Source organism: Octopus bimaculoides, chromosome 1 (assembly GCF_046866305.1).
Source record: "Octopus bimaculoides isolate indiv1 chromosome 1, ASM4686630v1, whole genome shotgun sequence".
Lineage (NCBI taxonomy): Eukaryota > Metazoa > Mollusca > Cephalopoda > Octopoda > Octopodidae > Octopus > Octopus bimaculoides.
The window spans coordinates 40,336,979-40,364,955 of NC_142928.1; the positions used below are offsets into that span (position 1 = coordinate 40,336,979).

At 36.1% G+C, this 27,977-nt stretch overlaps 1 long non-coding RNA gene across 1 annotated transcript; it reads right to left on the reverse strand.

Moving 5' to 3' along the window:
* Positions 1–1,030: 1,030 nt before the first annotated feature.
* LOC128249824 (uncharacterized) lies at positions 1,031–27,977 on the reverse strand. Its single transcript, XR_008265951.2, has 2 exons — positions 27,909–27,977; positions 1,031–1,367 (listed from the first exon to the last, which is right to left on the reverse strand). It is a non-coding gene; the product is annotated as an uncharacterized LOC128249824 (long non-coding RNA).

Below are 27,977 nucleotides of genomic sequence, written 5' to 3' on the forward strand. Positions count from 1 at the left end.
CACGGGGGCCAAGCCTCGGATGGATTTTAAAGATGATACCTATATCATTTGGACAACGTTGATGGAATATTTTCCCACATTATACAGATGATATAGCGCTCCCAACGGCGTTGGAGGGAGTAAAGCCTGAGCTTTTTGAGTCGTAGCCAAGGCTTGTCATGTCATCTAATTTTTGGTTTTTGTGTGTGCTATTGATCTTTGGGGAGCTTCAATTTTCCTAATATTCTGTATCGTGGTGGGGGAGCACAGCGGACAACAGTATTCAAGGTGGGAGCGAGCAAAAGTAGAGAAAAGTAGAATAACGGTAGGGGTATCTCTAGACCGGAAGGCCCTGAGGATCCAGGAGCACTTCGAAAACTTTCAGAAAACTACTGCTTACCTAGTTTTCATAAATCATATTTGTGTGTAGAAAAATTATGAATATCACATTTTAAAGAGGTTCAAGTATTTGTATAGCTCTACTAAATCTTTAAATTATATATCTTAGTAATCGATGATACATCATACCGAGCACCGCTTGAGAACCACAGCTCCACTGGCTAAAAAGATCTAGAAGTATAAGTCTGAGTACAGCATCTCATGACTGTTAGTCCAAAAAACTACATCATAGTTAATTTCGAGTTAACTAGAGGAAAGAACCCCCAGTTTCGGGATCCATCACTTAAATAAAAGTGTTACCAATGGATTGAGCATATTACAACATGCACATTCATGAAATTCTTCCAGCGTCAATATCTAATTCCGACAGAGTACGGCTCTCAGGCAAACTTTCCGACTGAAACTGCGGGAAAATGCTTTAAAGCTTAACTAGTGATTTTCTAAATGCAAAGTACGTTAGGGAATAAATTTACAGTTTATCTAATTACTATAAATAGTATTTACTGTAGTGAAACAAAAATATGAGTCTCTTATCAACGGACTATACATGGCTTGCACAGAATGAAAACTCAATTCATATAATAGCGTTATCCGTATATGAAAAAAGTCACGTTTTAGGGAATATATTTTTAAAAAAACAGAACAAAACAGAAACATTAAATCAGTCATTTATAACATTTTCTTTCAGTGCCAGTTTTTTTCTCGGTGATTTTCTTTCCTGTCACTATTTTTTCTGGAATGGTAGCACTGGTTCATTATATTCACGTTTTTGCAGGTTGCTGCGTCTATTTGCAACTGATAGTATAGAAAAGGTTGTATTAAGGCCTCGCATATAAACGTCAAAAACAATGTGTCAAAAAAAGGCAATATTTATTGGACATCGACCAGCGCAAATTACAAACACTGAGGTTTCTTCACTGTCAACAATTTATTATCCTTGTCATGCTATCCATGTCAGAACGGTTTTGGTGTTGATCGCAGGCCATTGTCTATCAAAAACAAAAAAAGGATTTCTTAGAACCGAAATAATCGCATACATCACATTAAGTGACTTTAACACCTATTGTATGTGTGTATGCGTGTGCATATACTTAGACATATATATATATATATATATATATATATATAAGCAAACATGTTCATTTATATATAGGTATGTATGTTCATATATAAAACTACATACGCATACATTTATATGTATATATATACACACACACATATATATATATGCATACACGCACACAGATTCCTTACATATATGTGGATGGTACATATACATATACACACATGTAAATGTACATATATGCATGTGACTATGTGTGTGTATATATATATATATATATATATACACACACACACACACATTTTAAACACACATACGCACACACATATGCATACGCACACATGCGCATAGGTACATTACATACTCACACACAGGTACACACAGATGCACGTACACACACACACACACACACACACACACACACACATTCTGTATTTTTGCATATAGAGAACTTATTCCAGCATGATAATTTTATTTGCCCACAGTTTATTTTGAAAATGTTACAAATTCACTGTAACTTTTTATTGAATGATTCGGCACGAATTTTTTCCATTAGTGATTTTAATGAGAGTCTGTGCTTTTATATGGAACAGATCAACCTCAAACCACAAAATCAAGATAGGAAAAGCAAAACCATGTACCTAAATAGTCACTGAGATAAATCACTCTTTTGTGTAAGCTTAGCTAAACGATTTGTGTTCTCGTCCAGAACGAGAATTCCGTATTGAAGCTTTTCAAAATGTTAATACCCAGAAAAAAAATGAACAAAAAAACAGAATGTCTGGAAATCTAATTTCAATGAAAGAAAGAAAAATAAATTAATATTTGTTATCTGCATTCAACGACATTATTTCGATATGTCTAAAAGTATATGAAGATTTGTACCCAATGACAGGATATCAACAAATATATTTAATCGAATTTAAAAGTCTAAACCAGAATTTTGCTAATATGTTTTTGCTTGTTATTTCTTTATTTCATTTGACTAAAAAAAAAATTAATAAAATTGCTTATTTTCAGATTGATTTTATTTAAGTATTTCAGCACTACAATAAATTATTATAAATTCTGAGAGTCTAAATTTTTGACGAGACAGAATACACTACTATATCTTTTCCTGTACCGAGGCCTCCTCCGAATTCATCGGTGACATCAACGCAGACTCTTCTTGGTTCTAATACTCATCACATACAAGAGCTACTGATGCAAAAACCGAAGCTTCTGCCATCAACAAACAATAAGCTCGTTAATTTCACCTACTACTAAAAACTGACTGATATATGGAAAGTCCAAAGGTGCCTGGTCTATTTCTCGCCTTCGCATCGAACCTCTGTCAAGACATCCCTGTATCGGCATTGAACTACAAATTGTCCGATCACGTCCTTTCGCGACTACCCAAGAAGCAGCGATAAAACGCCTAACTATTCCCGGAAGACTCATCATATCATTTGACTGGTCAGTGCTGCGCCAGGCCTAGGTTAATTATTTGTGCTAGTATATGTTCTTTATGTTTAGTTTATCAGAAACAATTACGATAAATACTAAAGCCATTCACTTTAAAATGTTTTTCTACACATCATCCGCACAAGAAAAACTCATAAACCGAATTTCCACAGGGGGTTAACTCAAATTTATGGCGCAGAAATTCAGGCAAAGAATATGACCTACAATGTTTGGAAAAATTCAGACATTTGGCAATCCTTAATTTTGTGAGACCATCATCGAAAGTGCGAAGGATATCTTCATACATCAAGCAAGATCGTCACCTCCCAAACATCAGCTGATGTTTTTGATCTCATGATAAATGAGACCAACCTTTCGGGAAGCATACTTTCCTCAGCCAACCTTTGAGGAATCATCCTTTCCTCTACTGCCAAGGATGACTCTTCTGTAAGTAGTAAACCGGCTGAGAAAGCATTGACTATTGTTACCCCATTATACGACTAAGCATTAATTGCGTAGTAGATCTCAGAGATTTGTGTTTGAAGTTTTTAAGATGTCTCTAGTATTCGGAACGCCGTATTACTGTATTCACCTTTCAATATAGTTTTGGTCATTTTGTCTTTTGATACATTATGAGCCTTCTTTCTACAGGTATTACTGTTTCCAATTTCTGTCAAAATATACTTTCAACACGGAATACAAATATATCCGTTGTATATGTGAGTGTACATGTGTGCGTGTGCATATTTGTGTATGCGAGAGCGAGTGTACGTATATCTATGTTTGTATTCCTTTGTGTGTGTGTGTATGTGTGTGTGTGTGTGTGCGTGCGTGTGTGTGCGTTTAAGTATTTACGTATATGTACTTTCTTTTGTGTATACCTATGTTGATTAGAATCCAAATTTTATTTTCCTGTTGTTTAAAATTGGTGAGCCTATCTTGTGCTTATCTATCATTCTATTCTATTTTATTTGCTTATGTGTATAGATTTCTTTAGGTATAATACTCACATCTAAGCATTAGGCTTTGAAGTTCACCTTCACAATGAATTGTTATTGTCTAGAAGATCAGTTTTATATTGCTTTTGAGTAGAAGCATATTCTTCAATTACCGAGTCGCAGAATAAATATTTCTTCACAGTCACCATAAGAATATAATAATCTCTACTGCATTTCTTTCGTTACTTGTGTAGTTACAGATTCTGAGATTGTAATCTACTGACTTGAAAATCAATATATTTCAATTGTGATAGGCGAGAAACATGTACGAATTATGCCTATAAAGATGGTATATGATTCTGAAGATCTTTCACTTCAATGAAGCTAAATTTCTGAAGATATCCTCGTGTCACTAAGATCTTTTACATTAATACCAAGTGTTTGTAGTCTCAAAACCATGGATTACTGTGTCTTTATCATTTCCAGGAATTATATTAACTCAATATTGTACGATCAAACAACATAGAAGCTGTCGACGAATTAGATTTAACATTTTCAATACTCCTTACAATAAATTAGTGATTGAACTGGACCTTGAAATATATCTAAATTATATTATATTAGATATATATCAACAGCCATTGTCTTGATGAGAAAATATAGTCGCATTTCGCCATATTAGTTTGAAACTCAATGTTAAGAAACAAAGACATAATATATTTTGAGTAACTTTACTGGAGGAAAAATCAGTTTTAATACAACTGAGTGTCTACTGAATATGGTTAAATAAATGATTATTACATTTTTATTCTAAATTGCAAGTGGTGAAGGATAACGTCTTAATAGTTTCCAGTGGGCTAATCACTAATACATTGCATTTCTTGTGACGAAATGGGGGCAAAGTGGTCCCTGGAACTCGGCGCCGAAGAATTATCTCTCAGGAAAACATCTCCCATATTCATATAGGCTTCCAACCCATAGATTTTAGTAGAACATTTAACTTATCATCTTATAATGAGTTTTTCAATGGTACTGACAACTATATTAATAAAGTACTAGTATTTACTGGATTAAAAGCAAAGCGTATTTATAGCGAAAATCCTCCACAATAACATACTAAGACATGGATACGAAATTAAAATACCAAAAGAAAAAGAATAGTTTTAATTTCTTCTTAGCATTTTGTTTTATTTCCTACTAAGTATCATTTCTTTTTTGTTCCCTCTTTCACTCAAAATGTTCTTTTCTTTCTCCTTTCGATATCTATTGATTGCAGCCGGTAACTTCACAATTAACTTCATAATTTTTCGACTATCCATATTTTAAATTAAAAAGAAATCACTCTTAAGTAAATACGACGAAATGTTCCCATTATTTTTATCTCAACAAGCACAACACAATAAAAAAAAAGCCTGTGGAATTAGAATATTCAAAATCTTGTTACAATATAGTTCAAATAAGTTTATTGCTAGTGTGTGTAAAGACTTTAAACATTCGTGAAAGTCTAGTACGTGAGTAAACTATCAGCACATCGTATACAGCAATAATTTGGCAATAACGTAGCTTAGAAAATAATTCCCGCTTGTGTAAGATCAATTCCGTAGTTAATAGAGACAGAGAGATGTCTAACATATATCTACAGACGTATTTCAGTTAAAGAAAATAACAGTGGGGAGTGAAGACAGCTATAGCCAAGGGGAAAGCGAGAATAAGTTTCTAATATCCCCGAGGTAGAGAACCAGACGTAGGAAGAAATAAATAATAGCCAGGAAATCAAAATGATCGGCGGTGCGACATTGCTACACTACCAACAACTGGTATTGCAATAGCAATATCAGCGTCTGAAATTCAATATCAGATGCAACTATTATATTTGTTACGTTTCTGAATTCCATCTATGTCTATATAGCTTTAGCCACCAAGTTCATGGCTCAAATGATGAAAAATAAATTATAAACTGAAAATGGAGAACATATGAAAGAAACAAAATCTTAATTTAATAAATCCAACATACAATAAGTACAACTGATAAAATCGAGTTACGAATCTCTCATCCTTTATCCATCTCATTCCCAACCTCTCTCTTTCTGTTCTCTCTTTCTCTTTCTCTTCTCTCTTTCTTTCTTTCTCTCTCTCTTTCTCTCTCTCTCTCTCTCTCTCTCTCTCTCTCTCTCTCTCTATCTATCTATCTATCTATCTACCAACCTATCTATCTATTTCTTTGACTTTTTTATATAACAAGCTTACACGTTCTCTCGTTCTACACACAAATATGCATCTGTATATATGTGGTTTTAACTTATGAAATTCCTGTTTTTGATTTGTATATACATTCTCTTGTGTGTTTGTGTGTGAGTCTGTATATGTGTGCGTGTCTGTATGTGGAGAGTGAGAGAAAGAGAGTATAATAAATTAGAAGCCAGTCCAATTGAAACATGAAAAGTAAAAAACTCTTTTTAAACCGCTGTGTTTTTCATAATGATTCAAAATCACATTCACTGGTAACATAAACTCGTAAGGCTTACTAAACATTTTGCAAGTTTAGTAGCATTTCTTTCATGGACTTTCAAACAGATATACTAATTTGCTTCTACCACTGTTTTTGCTTTGATTTTGTGCCAGTGGGATAAATGCAGCCCATAATTTTTGTCAAAGCGATGTTTAGCTCAACAGTAAATGGATATAAAGGACAGTAGTAATCCGCAGGTGCCGTTCTAGCTGTATAGCTACTAGTGTAGTCACAGATTCAGAGATTGTTATCATACAAGCTCCCGTGTTACTTTTCCGATATGTGACCTATGATGACTAGCTATCCTTTATCATTGTATCTAAATTTTATTCTTTCAATAATTCTCTCAAATAAGAGCTGATGAAAGAATTGAAGTTGTATTTCGGCGCATTGTACATGGTAGCGTTATATCACATGGCTTTAAAGTAGTTCGCAGAATAATAATATACACTACTATAATTTTCTATTGACTTCAACTGCAGTGAAATTTCACGGATATTTTTATTCCATTCCAAAAGCAGATTTTTTTTTTTTCATGGCACAAGGACAGAAACTTTGAAATTTAGTGAGAAGATAACTTTAAATGACATTACTGATTCATAAACTTTATCGAAAAATCAATTGTCTCATTTGAGTTTGTTAATGTTAACCCCCAAATAGAGATGTATTTGATGTTAGTATTTATTTCCTGGATACATCAGTTATTTTCTATTGCATTCGTGCCGAAAATTATGCGTTATATCTTTTCATGAATTATTTATATAAATCATATTGTCAGTGTATTATTGTATGTGTGTTCTTGGCCTGAAAACTTTTTCTTGGATCGGGGTATCGTGTCATTCATGCACCTAAACTTGGGTTATCTAGATGTGATATGTTTCCGCAAACTGTCTTTCTTCTCTGAGGACCAGTCGAAACTGATCGAATATTCCTTTTATTTAAATTGGCAAATAATTTTCTGGCACTCAGCCATAGCTCCCCTAGATGAAAAGAAGAATTCTAAAAATCTGTTTTGCTTGGTTATTTGTGAAATTTCGCTTACGTTCACAGCCGAGTATTGATAAAGTTTTTCGCCATTCTAAATATACATGTGTAGCATCAAAGATCATATGAAGAGACTTGTAGGATTTATTGAAAGTTGAACTCACCGTTTTCTTTAGTGGAAGAATTTGGAATAATTGTATTCATAATACATACTTATACATGCAACCGTATACATGCGCGGGTACGTGTGTGTTTGTGTGTGTGTGTGTGTGTGTGTGTGTGTGTGTGTGTGTGTGTGTGTGTGTGTGTGTGTGTGTGTGTGTGTGTGTGTGTCCACCAACGCTTGACAACCGTTGTTGGTATGTTCACGTCCTCGCAACTTAGTGGTTCGGCAAAAGAGACCGATAGAATAAGTACTAGGCTTGCGAAGAATAAGTCGCGGGGTCGATTTTGTTCGACTAAAGGCGGTGCTCCAGCATGGCCACAGTCAAATGGCTGAAACAAGTAACAGAATAAAAGAATACATACACATCAATACACATATTTCCCTGTTTCAGCTGTATCCGTGCTTAATGTCATTGAGACTTGTATGAAAAACAAAGAAACTGGGAGGAAACGAAAACTGTGTGTGTGTGTGTGTGTTGGTGTATGTGTGTGTGTGTGTGTGTGTGTGTGTGTGTATTTCTTCGGGATTTATTTAATTTTTTCCCTTCTAAGAATTCAAGTCACTCACTCTCACAAACTGGTAAACTTCGTTTGCTTAAGCCAAGAGAGCACTTAGGATTTGTAGTTATCTGAATTGGTTGGTGTGACTATGCGCGTGGATAAATTTTGTTTAATGGGTTTCCTCACCAAGTTAGTACACACGTGTGTGTGTTTCATTACAGTTTATTATATGTATGAGCGTGTGGGTATATATAACAGTGCGTATGTTTTGCCGAAGAACATCAGCCGGAGAATAAATGTTCAATATACCTTTAATTGAGTGTATTTATGAAGTGCTTAAAAGTTTTCTCTGTACTTTTTTGGAGAACAATATCAATTCTAGGATTTTTTATTGCATGTGTGTTCTTGGCCTGAAAGCTATTTCTTGGATCGTGTCATTTATGCACCTAAGCTTGGGTTATCTAGATGTGATATGTTTCCGTAAACACGTATGATGAGGATAATATATACAAATGAAATTTTATAACCTGATTATATGAGCTTTAAATTTTTAATTAGTTCTCTGTAGTTAAATTTTTTGACAGATTATTTCCACATCTTTTTTCCTGCTGATTACTACAAGAAGGTGTGGTTTTGTTCCCTATCCGATATCACAATATCAGGCCTATTGTGCTGAGACCGAACTGCTGTTTTTATTGGAATGTTCCACCAATATTCTCTATTGTATATACACTGGTTCTGTTTTGCTTTTGGTATGGTCAAGACAATCCTTTATGCGTATTGCATTATTCATGGGAAGGTAGTATCATTATGCGTACTTTTTGACAGCTTTTGATGGTATGGATATATATCTTCCATGTTGATATGGTACAATCGATATATTCTGCCTCTACGTAAAGGTCTAGGGGAATCCTTTTCTCTCTTGCTAATCAAATATTTAGTAGCTCTCTCATGTTCCTGGATAGCAGATTCGTAACCTTCTTGGTGAAATAATTTATCGCTGGCTCAGAAGAGGCTACCCATCTTGTCAATATTATTTCTATTCTCTAGTTTGTGGAATATGTAACCATACATTATTTTTGCTGGCATAATGAGTAATTATCATATGAGATGTAGTCAAATCCGCATGGGCCACCTCCTTTCAGTGTAAGCGCAAAACTTTTCGTACCTGTAGGTTACGCCAGTCGCCCGTATTGACGCGTTGAGTACAGGCGTGAAGAATGTGCTGTACGATTTTTCTTTTTGAGTCAAGATGACCGAATGTATTGAGCAACGATACTATATCAAACTCTGCCAAAACCTTGGTGATACGCAATCCCAGACTATCGAGAAGTCATCTTTGGAGATGATGATATAAGGAAGAACACTAATAAAAGTGTAGTACAACAGGTTCAAAGATAGCCGCACCTCAGTGGACAGTGAGCCACCTTGCAGCAGACCATCGACAAGTAGAAACGACGAAATACTACCTGAGGGTCCTTCGTCGCCTTCATGAAGCTGTGCGGTGAAAACGACTCGACCTTTAGGCAGCAAAGAACTGGAAACTGTACCATGACAACGCACCCGCTCATTCCGCCCAAGGATTTCTCGCCAAGCAAAACACACCACTTGTTCATCAGGCTTCCTACTCCCCAGACTTGACTCCGTATGACTTTTGGCTATTCCCAAAGCTCAAGAAAAAAAAACAACACTCAGAGAGAGAAGATTTGAGTCAACAGCAGATGTTAAGCAAAACTTGACGACACAGCTCAACAGCATCCTAAAAGGTGATTTCCAGAAATATTTCCAACAGTGGTAGGAACGCTGTCAGAAGTGTAGACTCCCAAGGCGACTAAATCAAAATGTTGAGTTTTTAAATATTACTTTTGTTTTGGCCGAAGCTCAGATACTTTTTGACTATACCTCGCACTATGTACGCTCGAAATACATGTTCAGGCGTTCTTTACCTTATCTATTTCATTGTTACTTTCCTTATCGATGTCACTCGTGGAATCGTTTCTTACTTTGCTCTTCGGTTGAAATTGTCTTAGTGGCACAATGCAGCATTCAAAAGCTGTCTGTACGTCTTTAATGTCACTACCTCCAACTCTCCATTTAACATAGATCCTGTGACACTGTGGTGTGGACTGTACTAATCGTGGCTAGTTCTTCCTAGTCTTGATGTCCAAGCTGCAGATTTTTTCAAGTATTCTGTCTGATATACCAAGTATCGATAGTAGTACTGGCACAGCAAAAACAATGTGGAATATGGGTTTATAGAATACAGAAAGCTCTGATTCCATATCTACTGAAGTCTGCCGAAATTATCTTTTCCTCAACACCAGGCTGGTAAGTGCATGCTAAAACTTCCAAACTTATTCTGATATATTTCCTCACACAGGAATATAGAAAAATGGTATATGATAATCATATGCATGGCGTATAAGTTATGCGTATATGAACATAGCAACATACGCGTATGACCTTTCAAACGCACAGTCAGAGAGGGAAAACGTCTAATATAGCCATGAATTTTTATGGGCATATAGAAGGAAATTTTACAAACAGTAATAGAACCAGTTTCGAGAGCATTATATCGACAAGGAACGTACCCATTTTCCACAAATATTTATTTATTTTATTCATGGATAGGTGAATCCCTTAATAAACAAGAATTTTGTTATAATTTTCCTTTTCAGCATCATTTTATTTTCCATTTATGCTAGTTTAGCTTCTATAACAATGCACGACTTCTTGAACGAATAATGTTAATGAATAGAGTCGATGTTGAAATATAATACGCGGAAAATATTCGAAGGGCATTTGTCATGATGTCTGCCATTATATTTAGTTTCTATTGGATATAATTGATGTCAATTATAGTTAGTACTATATGATATGTCAAAATTCTTTTTATATTCTTTTTCCAAATTTTAAGCTGATTTATGACTTAACCTCTTGGCCTGCCATGGTACACGACATCTACATGGATTAGAAGCTAGCCGCAGATTATGTAATATTATGCAAGGGTTATAAATCATCTTAGCACTTTCTTCATAAATTATTAATGTGCAATTTTGGTATTTTCAGAAGATAAAAGTTAAGGAAATAAATATTTGGCATTTAACTTTCACTCTGAGAATTGTGCATAAACTATTGCAAACAAAGTTTGTGTAAGTCGTATAATACATTAAATTTGATGGCATAGATTAACATCAAGATAAACCAGTGAGAGAAATTGCAGAGAATACATTTGAATGGGTTCCTATTAACTTCTTCATATTCAGAGGAAACATTTTAACAAACGTAAGTTTAACATTTCTTAATTATACGTGCTTCCGCTACATACAGGACAGAATTAAGTGAACTTAACCATAAATGTAGATATACAACAAGATCTAAGTATCGTTGAATGAAGAATGGGAGTATCAATTCGACAGATCTAACGATTCGGTCAGTTACATGTGATGTGTGTGTGTGTGTGTGTGTGTGTGTGCGTGAGAGAGAGGGATGAGGAATGGTGGAACAAATATGAGCAATAGAACAAAGTACATAAGAGTATGTGTATGTGTATGAATTTACGTGTGTGTGTGTATATGTGTGTATGTCTGTCTGTCTGTGTTTGTTTTTCTCTGTGTATGCACATGATGATGTACATACTCATTCATTCTTAATACGTTCAGTCATGAATACGCAACTCGCTGTGGTATTCTCTCCTCAGAAAACAACTCCTTTTAGACGATGTTGATGTACAACACAGCCGGTTCATTGAAGTAAGGGTACATTGAGGCACAACAGCGTTTCGATTTAGTTATGCCATATCAGTGGAAGATACACAAGATCAAGGAATATAAAGAAGAATATTGCCTCTTGTTTACAGAAAACAACAAAGAAATTATGTGCTGATGCTTGCTGATGTCAACCAAACTGATAATATGTCGCCACACGCATGAGAACAGCGAAAGTCAAAACAATAACTAATATAGTCATTTATAGCACCCTCCGGCAGTTTCGAACGTGAGTATACTAATTGCTGTTCTCTTTGACTACGGAAACATCTTTCAAACAACGCGAGTTCAAAACGTACCCGATTCATTGAGGTAAGAGGACTTAGAATATGGAATGCAGAAATGGGTAAATAGAGAATAGAGAAGAAGTTCTACCGACTCCACTTCAGTTGATTACAAATAGCTGGCAGTTTTAGAGGCAAGTTTTTCAAATTTTGCAAATAAGAATCCAAATCATGAACGACATGTAAATATTTCCCGTGGTGTGCAGATCCTACAGTGAATCGAACAAAGCAATGGTGTACCATAAACTCCAAACAACATTGGCTCAGTTCTTCACCTTTAAACCAAATGATGACGAGGAGGAGGATTATGATGATGATGATGATGATGATGATGATGATGATGATGATGATGATGATGATGACGACGACGTCGACAACGATGACGTCGACTCCAACTACGACTCCTATTACTGCTGCGACGACAACGATGACGACAGAAGCGATAGAACATGACATAGTACCGTTCTCCCTTCCAGTTACTCCCATTGCTCCACCTTACATCATACAGCAGTCAACATCTTTTACTACTGTATTATTATTTATTCGTTAATGTATTTCTCTCCAGATGTTGCTATATATACATAATCTATTGAATGTGCTTAAATATTACTTCCATACTCAAAAGTGGTTGTATTACTCTTATCTTCTCGAAAAGATTCTCTCGGAATACGTCTCCATTTAACACATTGAAGTCAATAGGAAAATAGGTTTCATGTAACAGAATTCAACCTTATGGCAAGATTTTTTTAAATACAATCGTTACATAACGTGGGGTATACCTGAGTATCTAAAGCAGAAATAAGTAAAAGAGTATTTCTTACCGCGTTTTAATATAATCTTGTTTCAACTCAAACTGGACCTGATATGGTTTTTGTCATAGTTGTTATTGCTGTTGTTGTAGATATTTAGGACAACATAATCTAATGAGGTACTTTTTACTTTCATTATTATGGTACTGTGTGTGAAGGCGCGTGGCTTAGTGGTTAGGATACTCAGCTTACGATCGTAAGGTTGTGAGATCAATTCCTGGTGATGCGTAGTGTCCTTGAGCAAGATAGTTTATTTCACGTCGCTCCAGTCCTCAAAGGCGGTGAGCTGGCAAAATCGTTAGCACGCCGGGCGAAATGCTTAGCGGCGATGCAATCGACTAGCCACTCTCAAATTTCAAACCTTGTGCCTATAGCAGAAAGGATTATTATGGTACGGTGTAAGGTAGCGATCGGACAGAATCATTAGCACGTCGGGAAAAATGCTTAGCAGTATTTCGTCCGTCTTTACGTTCTGCGTTCAAATTTCACCAAGGTCGACTTTGCTTTTTATCACATGGGAGTCGATAAAATGAGTACCATTCAAGTACTCGATTCGATGTAATCGACAACCCTATCGCCTTAAAAACTGCTGGTTCTGTGCCAAACTTTGAAACCATTATTATGGCATAGTGTGACTTAATGCTGGTTTGGCTGCTATTAGTAGCAGATCGAGTAAATTGTAAGCACACCATGTTCTAATACAAAATGTAAAGTGTGTATATACGTGCGCAATTGTATAACGTGTGTTTGTATGTGCGCATACACACATATACATATTTTACTCTTTTACTCTTTTATTTATTTCAGTCACTTGACTGTGGCCATGCTGGAGCACCACCTTTAGTCGAACAAATCGACCCCAGGACTTATTCTTTGGAAGCCTAGTACTTATTCTATCGCGAACCGCTAAGTTACGGGGACGTAAACACACCAGCATCGGTTGTCAAGCGATGTTGGGGGGACAAACACAGACAGGCAAACATATACACATACATACATATATATATATACATATATACGACGGGCTTCTTTCAGTTTCCGTCTACCAAATCCACTCACAAGGTTTTGGTCGGCCCGAGGCTATAGTAGAAGACACTTGTCCCACGCAGTGGGACTGAACCCGGAACCATGTGGCTGGTAAGCAAGCTACTTACCACACAGCCACTCCTACGACTACATACTTGTTTACTTACATATATATATATATATATATATGTATGTATGTATGTATGTATGTAGGTAAGTATGTATGTATTTATGTATGTATGAATGTATGTATGTATGTATGTATGCCTGTATACGTACGTATACACCTGTGTATGTATACTTTTTAACAAGTGACATTAAATGTAAGAAAGACATTTTTTCCCACACGTTTTCATTACACGTAAACCATTCAGAAAAATACGGGATGTTAACTAAAGTTTACAACATTATTGTTTCTAAGTATATAACTTGACAAATGTTCAAATATCTCAAAACAATACTGAGAATAGTAATTTTGCTTTTCAAAGTGATGCACAACTTTTATACGGTTTCTTTGTAGCTTACTATAAGGAACTATTTCACACGTTTTATTTAGAGTCACGTTTGCGGCTGATCTTCTCCGAGCGATCATGCAAGGAATGTTATATGTCTTCCAGTGAATATAGTAACGATCAATAATATCTGTGTCTATGTGTTTATATATATATATATATATATATATATATATATATATATATATATATATATATATGTATATGTATATATAGCCAATACTATACAGGGATAGAGATAAATATACACAGGGTGTGTATTTGTGTGTATATCTCTATATAAATGAATGAAAATGTATATGCGTATGTGTGTGTGTGTGTCTGTGTGTGTGTGTGCATGTGTGCGCGTGTGTGTCTATTATTTGTATCAGTTTCGACAGATAGGTATAGTTGGGAATATGTCTGCCTCGAGCATATCGTAGCTAATAACATACGAATACACACACACACTGTGCACACGTTTGTGTGTGAGCGCGCACGTGTGTGCATGTGTGTGTATGTATGCACGTATGCTATATATATATATATATATATATATATATATATATATATATATATATATACATACATATGTATATATACATGTATATGCATATAGACACACACACACATATATATATGTATGTATGCACGTAGATACACATATAAACACATACGTATATATATATATATATATATATATATATATATATATATATATATATGCGTTGTATGTGTGTATGTATATACATGTGTGTATATATTATATGTATGTATGTATGTAAGTAAATGTTTATTTCTATGTTATGATCCTTTCCACTATAAGCACAAAGTCAGCAATTTCCGAAGAGGAACTAATTAATTACATCGACCCCAGTGTTGAACTGGCACTAAATGTATCACCGCGAAAAGCCGTAAACTACAGCCAATCACGGCGAAATTCGAACTCAGAACGAAAGATGGACGATTGTATAAGACAGTTGTGCATTTAACTGGAGGATTACTCAATACATTTCGTAAAGTACAAATTTAATTTTCTTAAACAGGAACACTATTGAGAGCTAGGTCATCATTGGACTGTCGGATGATGACTTAGCTGATCGAAACTTCGAAATCACTGTCAATATCATTCGAACTCATTTTTTTTCATTCTCACTCTGTTTATTTCCTCTTATTCCTTTCTGTCGAAGAGTGTAGGCTTGAAACGTAAAAGACTTTTCCATTTTTCCCGAGCGTCAAACTATTACACTTGCTTGTTTTCCCTATACTTGTCTTCGTCTTTGTTTTTCTATAAATTTGAACTATATGTATGTATATATATATATATATATATATATATATATATATATATATATATATATATATATATATATATATATATATATATATGCACACCTCGTTCGTGGTGTAGGAATTGTGTGGTCGAGTTCACGTGGAATCTAGTACTTTTATTAGTCTATAATCGTTCGATGAATAGAACTCCAACTGTTCGATTGGACAGAAACAAACCCACTTCAAACTTAAGGCGTCTGCAGTCTGATGCAGACAACAACAGCTACAACATGTGTGTGTGTGTGTGTGTGTGTGTGTGTGTGTGTGTGTGTGTGTGTGTGTGTGTGTGTGTGTGTGTGTACGTGTGCTATAAAACATATAATAGATACACAAACAAGCAGAAAACAGATACAGAAGGTCGCGTTTGTTTGCACACTTATGTTTTTTAACTTATAATTTGACGGAACGCCACGTACTTTTATTTTGTTTACAGTAATTGTTGATATATATATATATATATATATATATATATATATATATATATATATATATCGAGATTGTGAGACAGACAGACAGATTCATTTAAATGAAGACACATACATAAATGCAGTTGTGCGAAGGCAAACTCATCTTACGTTCAAATCCCAGTGAGGTCAATTTGTCAATTTCCCCTTTCATCAGTTCGGGGTCCATAGAATAAGAGCCAATATATGTGTGTGTGTGTGTGTGTGTATGTGTGTGTGTGTGTGTGTGTGTGTGTGTAAGTGTTCGTGTGTGCATGTGTGTGTGTGTAGGCTGATAGACGAATACATATGAGTGTGTATGTATATGTGCATGTATTCTTTATATATTGATTTTTTTAGTAAGGTATACATCAACAGGCTGCCATTTGTTTGAGTGCCTGTTTGTATATGCATGCGATTCTCTGCATGCGTGTGTGTGTGTGTGTGTGTGTGTGTGTGTGTGTATGATTGTGTGCGCATGCTTATGTGCGTGTATGAGTCTGTGTGTGTGTTTGTGCGTATGTGTGCGCATGCGCTCGCGCGCATGCATATGAGAGATGTGGTGCAATAGGAACAGCCGATGAAAAAATTTGTAACCCTTTTGTTGCTATTTCACTTCACGTATGCCACTAACTTTAACAGGGAAAGATATATATATACACATACTACAGTTCCTATTATCTCTCACTCCTTCTGTATGCTTTAGATTTAATATTCACGAGGTTACTCTGGTAAGGAAGCAGTCAGGGAATTAACGTTTTTTATCGCGCTGACATGAAGTGACTAAATTATTCATTTATTCATATTTCTTCTTATGCATTACAAATAAAAAAATCAACAGAAAAGATGTCAAGACAGCAACAACAATAACAGTAATGATGATAATAATAATAATGATAATAATAATAATAATAATAATAATAAAAATAATAATAATAATAATAATAATAATAATAATAATAATAATAATAATAATAATAATAATAATAATAATAATAGTTTCTTTTATGTACCGAAAGGGTGAGGGATGAAAGAAAAATTACTAGTGCAATTTACAAAATGTAGTGTTTACATTGAAAGAAGATGATTGAAAAAAGAAAAAACTGCAAGACTGTATATATTTTATATAAATGTGTTCTAGAGGCTTCGACGACATAGAGTGCCACCTACGGGCATTTAAGGAGCCACGCCCCAAATCTAGTATTTTACTGATTATCAAAAAGTATGTTTCACCTTTCAGCTGTTATGCTCCAGCCTGAAGCAGTATTCCAAAAGTTGTCTTATTCACTTGTGTTGTGTTAGCCACTTTCATTCGAAATTCAACAACTATAGTGTGGGACAACACCTCCGTTTTCACTTTCGCTTTTTTCTCCAAGAATAACATGAAGTGATTACAGCACGGCTGAAGGAAAAGTGTTCGTCTTTGGTCCTTTCATTTGTGTCCATCACACAATCTCTTTTACCACAACTAGCAAATACAGGAACACCCACTGACCTTCCCCGCCCAAACTGTTATCACAATGGGCTTGGTTTAATGTGAGATCCGACCTAACCGTGACACTCGCTGCTCAGCAATCACCCACAAACCAGCAATGTCTTGACATTAAATGAGTGAATGCAGAACAGTTTCGTCATTCTGCACACGTTTCAGACTGACCAGGCTAATGGTAATAACCCAAGGAATACTGCCTAACTAGAGATTTATGATAGCTATGTGAAGCAGGAGTAGCTGTGTGGTAAGTAGCTTGTTCACAAACCACATGGTTCCGGGTTCAGTCCCACTGCGTGGAACCTTGTGCAGGTGTCTTCTACTATAACTTCGGGGCAACCAAAGCCTTGTGAGTGGATTTGGTAGAAGAAAACTGAAAGAAGCCCGTCGTATACATGTAAGTGAGTATCTGTGTTTGTACCCCCACCATCGCTTGATAACCGATGCTGGTGTGTTGCCGTCTCTGTAACCTAGCGGTTCGGCAAAAGAGAACGATAGAATAAGTTGTAGGATTACAAAGAATAAGTTCTGGGGTCGAGTTGCTCGACTAAAGGCGGTGCTCCAGCATGGCCGCACTCAAATGACTGAAACAAATAAAAGAGTCCCACATAGACTAGCCAGTTGAGTCAAGTCAACACCTAGAATTTCCCTGAAAACACTGTCATCATTACCTCTACTGGTTTACACTATACTAAAGTGGAAATTCTAACAACCGCGTAACCCGAGTGGTGGAAGCTTGCGACCATTTATCTACATCTTTTATGCCTGGCGCCTATTCGTGATCTTCGCTTGATTCGACGTCCCAGTTTTGAAGGGTTACCCCTTAGCTTTTGGTTTGACAACTCCGCCTGCGTGTTTTGAGTTGATTTTATTTTATATCCTTCGCTTCAAGGCAACCGCCACCATTTACACAAGATCATTCTCGTCAAATTCCAGTGTATGTAGTCATCGAAGATGCATGTGTTTCTGAAATCCTAATTGATATGAGCGCATCTATGTCTAGTGACCTGAAATCGAGTAACTAATCTTTTTCCCAAGCCGGCCTCGTGTCACGTCCATTCACACAACAAATGCAAATATGGTCATGTTGTCTTAGAAAATATGCACAAGAAAAGCCACTTACATCGAAAAACTACTGAAGTGTCCTGTCTTCAAGTGCTTTCAAAAGTCCCTGCAATATGGTGCTGTCTCTTGTTTGTCAGAAACATTCCACATATTCGTGAAATGTTTCCTGTAGATCTCTACACAGTTCTGGCATTATCGACACCAAACGTTTACCGGTTGCCGTTTTCAGAAGAGATTCATTGTTGCATCCCCATCTTTGGTTTGTATGGTATTGCTGCATTATTGTGTGTATTCCTTCAACATTACGTTGGTAATAGCTGTAGTTAAGAAGGTGGTATGTGTCGCTCTTGTTGCTGCTGGTGCTGCTGGTGCTGGTGCTACCGTTGCTGCTGCTGCCGTTGCTGCTGCTGCTGCTGCTGGTGATGATGATGATGATGATGATGATGATGATGATGTCGTCGTCTTCGTCGTCGTTGTTGGTGTTTTAGTTGAGGTGGCTGCGGGGATTGTTGACGATGCTGTTCGCTTCTTTTTATCTTGGGAGTTATAGTGCTGGTGGTTTTTGTAGTCGACAAAGGAGACAGTGGTGACAGTGGTGTAAGGAGACAGTGGTGCTACTGCTGCTTTTACCGGTGGTGTTTGCGATGATGCTGACTGTGATAACTGCCTCTGTCACACGGTACCATCGCACTACTTTCAATGTCCATGGTAGTTACAGATACTTAAAGAGGACTTGTCCACTCACTTCCACCAATGAATAACCAGCAGATCCAAGAGACCGTTCTATTGTTACTCTTGCATAAACACCGATATTAAATTAGTTAGACTCCTAACATACCACTAATATCTCCAGATTTAAGCCTTTACACTAGAAAATATAAAATGCTAACTCATATGAACCGTGTAACCGAATAAACCATAAACCTAGAAGTCCGGGAGTCTAAGTGTCGCAATTCTTAGTTTCCCTGACGGCTGCCACGTTTGAACATTGACTTTCAGCTGTATCCAGTTGTATTCCTCATTTTTATGGCTACATCACATTCTAACCCACGCAGCTGGCAAACAATCTTACCTATATTCTTCTTCCACCACCTGTCTGTCATCATCATTACAACATGCACACACATCAGTAGCAGAAACAAAAACAATTTGCAGAAGCTAAAAAAGAAACAAGGCTTTTCCACCAAAAAGCATAAAGAAGTTTCACAGAAGTCATCATCACAATCACCAATATAGGTGCTTCAATACATAGTTTCAACGTAAATGTAGATACTTCCAAAAAACGTATAGCACAAGAAAAATCTAGAAATACAAATTCAAATGCACAGCTCAGATAACCAGTTTGATAGAAGAAGAAAAAAAACAAGACACAACATCAAACCAAAAAGACCTCTGCCACATAACCTATATCAAGTAACTAAATACAACAAAAACAAATAAAATAGACAAAAAGCAAAAAACTAGCAAGGACGTATATCCAGTGTTAACAGTTAAACAAACTGTAAAACACTACACAAAGTAATTAACAACTGTAAGAACGTCCAAACCACATCACTTATCACAATAACAACTTCAAGTAACGAGCTAACCAATAGCAAAAACAATTAACTTACGTAACACTTTTTCTAATTAGTCACTAATGAACACACACACACACACACACAGTTGAAGATATATACCATCTACCTAATTTACGGCTTTGGTCCTTATCTTTTGAGTGACATGAGAAAAGCAATGAACAAATTCCAACTTTCAATCTTTTCAAACTTTTGCCAAACAAAAGCTAAAAATATAGGGTGACCCAAAAGTCACAAGGGGGTTAATAATTCATTTGTTTTACATTTACGATCATTTTAGCACCACATACAGTCTGTGTGTGTGTGTGTGTGTGTGTGTGTGTGTGTGTGTGCGTGCGTGTGTGTGTGTGCGTGTGTGCGTGTGTACATTAAGAGTCACATTTTGTGAATTACGTATAAAAAAATTTAATTAAAGCAAATTTATTAAACTTTTAGACCCTCTCTGTGACTTCTGGGCCACTTTGTATATGCAAACATAACTATTTTTCCTTTTTTTCTTTTATTATTTTGATTTATTGAATTGAATTAAGTAGTTTAATAGTGTTTGTCTCTCTTCCGTATGGTATATACGAGTATAGTGTCGAATAATAAAACGATTATGTTCATCACATTAGTTACGTTAATACGTACGTCATTATTATCCCAACACACATTCTTTTTAACCTATGCGTACACGAACTTCTTACACTACTACAAATCATACATGCAGCCTCAGAGTTAGATGATATCGATATCACATTTTTGCACCGTTCTCTACAACAAACGCCTAAACAAAACTTTGCTCAACTCCTCCAACACTAGATCAATCGCCTAAAACCTGTCTACAAAATGACAAACTAAAACAGCACTTACCAAATTCGCTATCACCTTTTTTACTAATAATACCCGAGATCGTCAAATATGTATAACCAAGCTCATTTATTTAAAATATCTCGTATATATAACAAGACTACTAGGAATAAATCCAACGCCTTTTTGGCATTCTCAGGGTGTACGTTCAAAGTAAAAAAAAAAAATGAGATAACCATATTCAGAGCTTCATGTTTAAGAGGCACCGGCTGTTGCTTGTTTTATTTGAACAAACAAGAGATCATAAGACAGCCACATTGTTTTATTCCATTTCTCTTTCAGTCTGCTGCAGTCGGTAACCATGTGTAGTTTGTTTCACTTCACTCTTTCCTCCCTCTCATTACTTCTCTCTCTCTCTCTCTCTCTCTCTCTTTCTCTCTCTCTCTCTCTCTCTCTCTCTTTCTCTCTCTCTCTCTCTCTCTCTCTCTCTCTCTCTCTCTCTCTCTCTCTCTCTCTCTTCTTTTTTATCGCCCCTACTTCAGCAGGCATTTGCTTTCCTTTATACCTTGCCTCGACAAAACAGAACCCATTCTTTTTGGCAGCCTTAAATCACACACAAACACAAAACTGTACCACTATGGTTTTATTTGTTTAAATTTTTGTCCACAAAATTAACTGACCATCACGTTTTCTTTCCTCCAGTTGTAGAGAAGTTATATACCTCCGGTCATTTAAACCTAAAAAGTCGCCTATACTGCTAAATGCTTTATAGGTGTGAAATCAATGGTCAGTCTCTGATCGGCCATAACAATCGACCTTCGATATATATATATATATATATATATATATATATATATATATATATATATATATATACATGTGTGTGTGTGTGTACACATAGATATGTACAAATACCCAACGGAAAGGATATTTATATTACTGTCAACGTAACTTTGCGGGCTTAATCTCTGAATAAATTTTAGTAAGCTTATTCAGTTCACGTTGCTCCAATCTGATAAATAGAAACGCGTACCAGCTGAGTGCTATGCAGCCCTCTTTTCCTTTTATTCTCATATCTTCAATGTTCCAATGCAAGGGCCGAGAAAGTGTCCACATTTATTTGCAACAATATCTGTGTAAGGGCTTGAGGTATCCCATGGAGTGAAAACCGATTAAGTGAAACTTTGAATGGAATGGATTATTTATATACGAATTTGAGAGTAAATTGCTCTTCTATCACTTCTGAACTTTAGCCATATGAGAATGGTATTCGTTGGACTGTAGATACTAGACATTGCCTTGAATGCGTAGATTGATCATATCGAACTTAGTACTTAATCTATTAACTCTCTTATTGCCGAACCACTAACCTTCGTGGCGTAAAGAAATCCAACACTAGTTGTGAAACAGTAAAACGGCGAGAGAGAAATACAAAGACGCATGAAAACACAAGCATGTGTGAGAGAGAGAGAAAGAGAGAGAGTCTCTGTGTATATAGGTGTGCATATGAGTGTCTGTGTGTGTGCATGTATGCCTGTGTGTATACTAGGAACTTCCACACACTTTCCCTATACAACATTTACTTAAACAGCGTCGGGCGGACTGAGGTTATGCTAGAAACCACTGTGAGGCTGAACTCAAAACCAGGTGGTTACGAAATAAACTTCTTAACCATAGATATGAGTCTGTGCATACTATAAGGCGCCATTTTTAACAGAAGATCATTCGAGCTGTCATTATTAACTTACTATTTATTGTATGTGTGTATGTATGGATGTATGCATGTGTGTAGGTAGGTAGGTAGGTATGGAGGTAGGTAGGTAGGTAGGTAAGTAGGTAGGTAGGTAGGTAGGTAAGGTTCCTCAGTTTCTACTGCAGATTGATTGATAGGTTCTGCGAGTTACTGGGTAAATGGAAGTCGTGTAAATTGAGGGATGTTTTTAAAGATACTAATTAAAAAGCACGCAGACAAAATTTAAACAATTTTATAGTGAAATGGGAATGATAAATGCAATAAATCGTATTTATTATCCCCATTAACTATACTGGTTTGGACTTTTATTTCTTCACCTTTTGTTGTTGTTGTTGTTGGTATTTTTTTATTGATTATTTTTTCCGAATTGTTTTAACAGCTGCCTCGTCTAGATTAACATGATTTAAAGTAGATTACCTTGTTTAAGGCGGCGAGCTGACAGTATAGTTTACACGGCGAGCAAAATGCTTAGCGACATTTCGTCCATCTTTACGTTCTGAGTTCAAGTTCCACCGAGGTCCACTTTGCCTTTCATCTCTTTCGGGATCGATAACATAGGTACCAGTTTCATACGGAGTCGATGTAATCGACTTACTCTCTCCCCTGAATTTGCTGGCATTGTGCCAAAATTTGAAACCAATATATTACCGTATTTGATGGCATAAAAGACACATGTACATATCAGATACGCCCTAATTTAAACAGCGCATATTCAGGAAAGAAGTTTTAAGCACACGAAAGCATGTAACATACACTTAACCTCGCACATACGATAAAAGGGTAGATTTTGGAGTTTTTCCCCCGTTTTTCTTTTGGACAAATATGCATCTGCCGCTATAAAATATGGTAATTTTTATTTTCAAATAGTGTGACTGTCTTGACATTTGGAATTCAATCATTGAATCCCGAAGATTATAAACATAAAAACAAATAATCATTATAACTTAAGCATTAATTGATGCTACTTTGGTATGTGATCTACAAGAGTCAAATTCTACTTTATATTTTTATACATTTACTCTTTTACTCTTTTACTCATTTACTTGTTTCAGTCATTTGACTGCGGCCTTGCTGGAGCACCGCCTTTAGTCGAGCAAATCGACCCCAGGACTTATTCTATCGGTCTCTTTTGCCGAACCGCTAAGTTACGGGAACGTAAACACACCACCATCGGGCTTCTTTCAGTTTCCGTCTACCAAATCCACGCACAAGGCTTTGGTCGGACCGAAGCTATAGTGGAAGACACTAGCCCAAGGTGCCACGCAGTAGGAATGAACCTGGAACCATGTGGTTGGTAAGCAATCTACTTACCACACAGTCACTCCAAAAATTAGAATAAAGCAGATATAAAACAAGTTTACTAATTTTATGAGCGAATCGAAGGAAGGGGCGAATGGAATCAACATCAGCTAGAAAAGTAAAAAATAGATAATTAAAATTTGTATACATTTTATACATCTATTATTAAAAAGAAATTAGAATGAAGCAAATTTGAAACAAGTTTACTAATTTTATCGTTTATACATTTATTACTGTTGCAGATTGCAATATAATACACTTATTATTGTTGTAGATCGCAATATAAAGTGTAGATCGCAGTTTCATGACACATTGATCGTATACCAATGTAGCAGCCATTAGTTTATAGTGTATTCCAACTCACTGTAGGAGAATTCAAACGAAAGTATCATAGAGGGGAAATGAAAAACAAAAACACGAACGCTGAAGTGGTGTTCCTGTAGGCTTTGGTAGAGGTGGGAATCGAACTGCTCTAGAACATTAGTAAAATGAAATCATGCAAGACGTGTGTCGAATGCGCTGAGTCACAAATGTATATATAAAATTCTTGTAAGACAATGCACACGGGCAAACTTGAGGTTGTGAAATAAACTTCATAACCATATGCTGTTTACACTATATATATATATATATATATATATATATATATATAACACGCATAATTGGGCACAGGACGTCACAATCCGTAAACAACATGAAATATGAAAACAAATGAGTTGACAACGCAAACAACGAGAGGAACAAATGGGAAACAGGACAAGTAACATAAATAACGACCCTTCATCAGTTGTTGGCTGTCCATCTACACCTCATTTTGAGCATTGAACGACAATATAAAGGCAGTTGCTCCCGCAAAAACCAATATAAAATTGAGATTTGCGGATGGTCAAAGTTGGTAACAAAAACAGGATAGTGGACACATACAAGGAAACCAAACGAAAACAAGCATGGAGGGTCGCTAGACCAGGTGAAGGTAAAGTAGCGAACGCTTTGACAAAAGAAAAGGAAGAAGAGAGAGACAGATAGGATACATAGAGTCTCTACAATAGCCCTGAAGGAAAAAAAATATGATCAACTGAGGAAAAGAAAGATGGACGATGGTCACGTGTGAACAACGAGAGAGAGAGAGAGAGATAGAGAGAGAGAGAGAGAGAACGGTGAAGGGGATAAATAAGGAATTAGAGAAAGGTTGAGAGAGAAAACGATAGGGGGAGAGAACAGTAAAGGCTAGAGTCGCATCAAAAATATTAAGATAAACTTACTTGGAAATGGATGCGTGGCGTTCAATCAAATAATAATATGAATAATATATCAGGTCATCCCTTAAGTTCTGTCCGAATTTTGAATAAAGAAAACAATTGATCAAATGTTATGTTTAATTGAAATTTAATCATCAATGTACTTTCCCTGATTATCTATGACTTCCTTTCATCTATTTACAAGCTTTTTAATCCCATCAATGTAAAACTCATTTGCTTTCAAAGCGAAGAACTTTGAAATGTCAGTTTCAACCTCCTCCTGGCTTGCAAAAGTTATGTCCCCCAAATGATTCTGTAAACTATGAAACAAATGGTAGTCTGAAGGAGCAGGGTCGGGAGAATAAGGTGGATGAGGAATTTTTTCCGAACCAAGCTCTTTGATCTTCTGTGATCTTTGCAGTCTGGGGTCGTGCATTGTCCTGGTGGAACATCACTCTTTCTCGATTCACTAAAGCGAGTCTTTTTTTTCTTCAAAGCTTGGTTCAAATGCTCTAATTGCTGACAGTAGACTTGAGCATTGATTGTTGCATTAGGTGGTAACCATTCTAAGTGAATTACTCCTTTGCAATCCCACCAGATAGAGAGAAGAAGCTTTTTCCCATGAAGTTCCCTTCTCGGTGGTGGTTGAGCTTTTTCCCTTTTACCAAGCCACTGTTTACGACGTTTAACATTTCGATAGAAGATCCATTTTTCGTCACCAGTCACAAGTCTATCCAAAACGTGCGAAATGAGTTCGCGAGAAGAGAGAGAAGAGCAGATGTCAACTCGGGATTTGTGGTTGCTTTCGGACAATTCATGAGGCACCAATTTTCTAAGTTTAGGAGCCTTTCGAAGTTGTTGAAGATGACGATGAATAGTTGTATGGTTTGAACTAAGCTTTATTGCCAATTCTTCAACTGATAATGCAGGATTTTCTTCAAGTAATACCTCAATGAGCTTATCATAAAGGCTGAAATCTCCACTTCTGAATTTTGCAAGCCATCTTCTGCAAGTTCTTTCATTCAAGCATTCTTTCCCATAAACTGAGTGTATGTTTCGAGTCGCTTCGGCTGCAGAGTTTCCTATTTTTTGTACTCATAAAGCATTATGTGCCTCAAATGCTCTTTGGACACTTCCATGTTAGAAAGGTTTTACTCAAAGAAATTTTAATTCTATTATTCTGTAAAATAATATTTAACTAGTTTAAATGTACACAAATGCATAAAAATTATTTTTAATTCCATTAGACACTCTAAAATACTATTAAATTTCATTCAATTTTAAAAGAAGTAAAATCGGACAGAACTTATGGGATGGCCTGACATATATATATATATATATATATATATATATATATATATATATATATATATATATATATATATATATATATATATAGATAGATAGATAGATAGATAGATAGATAGATAGATAGATAGATAGATAGATACATACATACATACATACATACATACATGCATACATACACATATGTACATACATACATACATATACGCATATATGGCTACAGAACGTCACAAATCGTAAACATCATGAAATACGAAAACAAATGAGTACGCAAACAACGAGAGAAACAAATGGGAAACAGGACAAGTAACATAAAGAACGACCTTTCATCAGTTGTCGGCTGTCCATCTACTCCACACACACAGACACACACACACACAGACACACACACACACACACACACACACACACACACACACACACACACACACACACACACATATATATATATATATGTATGTGTATGTCTTTGTGTCTGTGTTTGTCGGCACCACCGCTTGACAACCGGTGTTTATCTCGCCATCACCTAGCGGTTCGACGGAAGGGGAGGATAGAATAAGCATCAGGGTTTAAAAATTAAATAAGTACTGGGCTCTATTCATTCGGCTAAAAATTCTCCAATGCAACACTCCAGCCTGGCCGCAGTATAATGTCTGATACAAGTAAGAGATAAAGATAAAATATAGAAGTAAAAATTATTTTATAATATCCTAAAAGTTTGAGACAGCGCACCATCTATAAAGGAGAGAATAGAACACTCGAAACATCGGACAAACCAATTCTCCGACTCCAGCGCATATTCGAAATTGCAAGGTCGAGAGCCTTAGGTCAAATTTTCAGAACATTTTTTTAAACAGTATCAATAGGGAATCAATTTGCCAGCAACTGTGACTGTGGTACAAACCACTAGATTGTTCTAACACCAATATATGTTTTGTGTCTAGTCAAACAGAAATTATCGCTTCAGTGTGTGTGTGTGTGTGTGTGTGTGTGTGTGTGTGTGTGTGTGTGTGTGTGTGTGTGTGTGCGCGTGCATGCGTGCGTGCATTGGTGTGTGTGTGTCTGTCTGTCTGTGTGTGTATGTGTATGTGTGTGTGTGTTTATCGGTAAAAAGATAGAAAACGATATAATTACAAATTAACTTATAAAGGTAACAAAACTTCAAAGACGAATCGGTTGCTAGGGAATTTGCTAGACTAACGACAACAAACCAAAGTAAAATATTAAAATAATAGAGAATAACAAAATTTCAAATACTGTTCTCTTGTAGGTGTTGTAACCTCTCGCTCATTCCCAATGTTTTAAATTCCGTTTTCGTGTTAATCG